Genomic DNA, 3,575 nt, shown 5'->3' with positions numbered 1-3,575 from the left:
GCAAAGCCACTCCAAAAATATGTTGAACTCGTGTAACTATTCCTCTCCACGGAAGTCTTTAGTAAAAGGCGAAAGGCTTGTGCGTAATGAAGAGAAACCAGAGTTGTATGGAAGCCAGAGGTCGGGGCCCGAGACACACTCTGTGCACTCTCGGCCGGGTTCCCGCGGGTGCTCCCGGAACCCACTCTTCTGAGTTTGAGGGCTGTGGATAAAAAGAGGGTCACAGACACAGAGACGACACAGAGACGGCACAGAGAGACACAGAGACAGAGACAGAGAGACACAGAGACAGAGAGAGAGACACACAGAGACAGAGAGAGAGCACACAGAGACAGAGAGAGAGACACACAGAGACAGAGAGAGAGACACACAGAGACAGAGAGACACACAGAGACAGAGACACACAGAGACAGAGAGACAGAGACACACACACACACACACACACACACTATCCTGGCCCAATTTTTTTTTTTTTTTTTTAAACAAAAATAATAACCCAAATAACCAAACACCCAACAACTAATAATCTATAACCAAAACCAAAAACCACTAACAAATAACCAATAACCTACACACTATCCATATACGCCACCTTAATACCACCAAATGTCACAAAGTGCTCCCCTTCTCTTTCCTGGCCAACTGTGACACCACCTCCACTCCTAAATCCCCTACATCACCCCCCTCTCCCACCATCCCCCCTCCCCTGAACACGGCAACAGCACCCGGCACATGCCCCACACTCAGGTCCATCACCCCCCCCCCCCCCTCCGGGCTCCGGACCGGGGACGTCACATCTCCAAATAAAAAGTCTGAATCTCCCTGCATCATCCAGCTTCGGGCCATACCCGGGAGGTCAAGTTCAGCGAGGGGTTTGAAAGATGACGATGAGGGGGCCCACGAGGGCCCCGCTACCTCCCCACCCCCCCGCTCTGCCCCTCCACCCCTCCTTCCACCTCTCCTCCTCCTGCTGTCCACCCGCTCCACCTTCTTTGTCCTCTTGCACGGGGGTGCATTTACCAAAGGTCTTTGAAAGACAATGTCACACACATTGTCTTCCAAATCCTTTCCCATTTCCCTCTCTACCAAATCCACCACCATCCCTCTCAATTCTTCCACCCTTGCCCTCACCGCTTCACTGTCCCCCCAATCCCTCACACCCCTTCGCCCTTCCGCCTTTCCTTCCGGACCCGTCGCCAAAACCACTTCCACCTCCTTCCTCTCCGTTGTTGTCTCCTCTAATCTCTCCACTCTCACCGTCTCCTCGCTCTCCCCCATCACAGTCTCCTTCTTCTTTTTCTTCTTCTTCTTTTTCTCCACTTCTACCTCCTTCCCTTCCACTATTCCGTCCTCCTCTTCTTCCATCCCGGTCACCTCTCCTTCTGTCCCCACCACCTCTCCCTCCATCACGTCCACCTCTTCTTCCATCCCGGCTCTCTCCTCCTCTTTTTCTCCTCCTCCCTCCAACTCCTTCTGCTCCGTCCTTCCACCCCTTTCTTCTGGCTCCTCTCTTCCTCGTCTCTCCTCCATCCTCCGCTCCGCTCCCCCAGCTGCAGACGCGTATGACCCACGCCGAGCCGGGCAGTCCCACCACAGATGTGCTACCGAGCCACACCTGTGGCATTTCTTCGCCCGCACACTTGCCTCGTGCTCACCCGATCCACAGTATCTACACCTCCTTGTGCTGCACGAGGCGAGTGTGTGGCCGTAGGCCATACATTGCCTGCAGAACGGAGGCTGACGGGCATAATGTGACGTCCCCCTGTCAGCCCCCAGGGAGAACAACGCTGGAGGATGGAGGTATCCACCCAACCCCTTCGGGTCCTCTCTGAGGAGGACCTGGAAACATCTCCTCCCATTCCAAAAGCCTAGGGAATCTTTCTGGTATCTTGCTGAGGAGATATTATCCAGGTACCTCCCCAGAAAGGCCCTCACCTCGTCTTCTTTTACATGTGGGTTATACATGGTAAACGTCACCACTCTTAAATTGCTCCTTGCCAGGCCTGTGACGATGTAGTGACACATCGGACTGTCAGTCCCCAAATCTCTCGCCTTCCGCATCATCTCTTCATATTTCTCCTCTGTGTTCAAAGTCACATCATAGGCCTTCTCCAAGTAAGGGAATTCACCCCCGTAGTGGACAAAAATGAATGGCAAATTATTGGCATAGGACAAACCATGTACACATTGGCCAATACCACCCAAAGCGGCGTTGATTCATGCAAAGTTTACTTCTATTGCCATATGGGTATTGCCAGTTGTAACACTTCAAAATCCAACAGGTGGCGATTGCACTCCACCATGGTTTTTCATATTGACATTGGACTCCAAGTCAACATCCAAAAGCCAAATTTTGAAAAAACGAATTTTTTGAAAAAAACGTATCACCCCTAAAAAGTGCTTTCTGACCGTTTTTCGAAATTTTTCGCATTTTGTGTCAGTTACACACGTATAAGAACTGTATCAACATACTTTAGTCATATTTTATTATCATAATTTTTTTTATTTTTTTTACTTGCGCATATTGCATGTGTTTTCCCATCTGCAATATGATTTCATAGGAAGTCAGAAGTCAAAAGTCAAAAATTATTAAATTTCATAAAAACTTCACACACCCCTAAAAAGTGCTTTCTGGACCGTTTTTCGAAATTTTTTTCTAAATTTTTGTGTCAGTTAAACACGATAAGAACTGTATCAACATACTTTAGTCATATTTTATTATCATAATGTTTTTTTGTTTTTTTGCTTGTGCATAAGGCATATGTTTTGTGGGGGCCAAATGTCATAAGAAATTTGACATGCTCAAAAATCCTTCAGAAATGCAAAATTGACTGGCCTGATGAACTCGGGATGGCCGGGCAGTGATTGTTGTTCCTTTCAATCACTCGTGGTGTTGATTTCATCATGTCCATTTGTTTATGTTTTCTCACTCTTTCAAAGTCACTGTGCATTTGCCATATGGTTAACTGGGCAGTCACCATCACCAATTTGTCATGCCATAAAAATCATGCAGGAATGCCAATTGACTGGCCCGATGAACTCCGGGATGGCTGGGCAGTGATTCTGGTACCTCTCCATCGCTGTTTGGGCGGATTTCAGAATGTCGGTGATTTTTCACTCTTTCAAAGTCACTGTGCATTTGCCATATGGTTAACTGGGCAGTCACCATTACCAATTTGTCATGCTATAAAAATCACGCAGGAATGCCAAATTGACTGGCCCGATGACCTCGGGATGGCTGGGCAGTGATACTGGTACCTCTCCATTGCTCTTTTGGGTTGATTTCAGAATGTCATGGTACCTCACCGTTAAACATATTGCTAATGGACAAGAGTCACCTGCAAGTCACTGTCCATCAGTCAATTTGATATCATTCAAAGCTAACTATTGGAGGCACTGTCAGTCTCTACGCACCCCAATGATACGTCCCTCCATCCATGTTGTGTATCTGTGTGATTTAGTTTTCCTTTGAATTTTTATGGGAAAAATGACTGATTTACAGTTCATGGGGTTGCCTAATCATATATATGAAGTTTTGGAAAGATCTGATATTTTTAACCCCTCCAAACAGCCCA

The 3,575-nt window shown here is 47.5% G+C and overlaps 1 pseudogene; it reads right to left on the bottom strand.

Moving 5' to 3' along the window:
- On the bottom strand, positions 1 to 106 carry LOC135528922 (U5 spliceosomal RNA; annotated as a pseudogene; the record flags this gene model as incomplete).
- Between the last annotated feature and the right edge of the window lie 3,469 nt (positions 107 to 3,575).

Source organism: Oncorhynchus masou, unplaced genomic scaffold, assembly GCF_036934945.1.
Source record: "Oncorhynchus masou masou isolate Uvic2021 unplaced genomic scaffold, UVic_Omas_1.1 unplaced_scaffold_10575, whole genome shotgun sequence".
In the NCBI taxonomy this organism is placed as follows: Eukaryota; Metazoa; Chordata; class Actinopteri; order Salmoniformes; family Salmonidae; genus Oncorhynchus; species Oncorhynchus masou.
The sequence above is the reverse complement of the archived record's forward strand: the minus strand, read 5'-3'. Positions and strand labels throughout refer to the sequence as shown.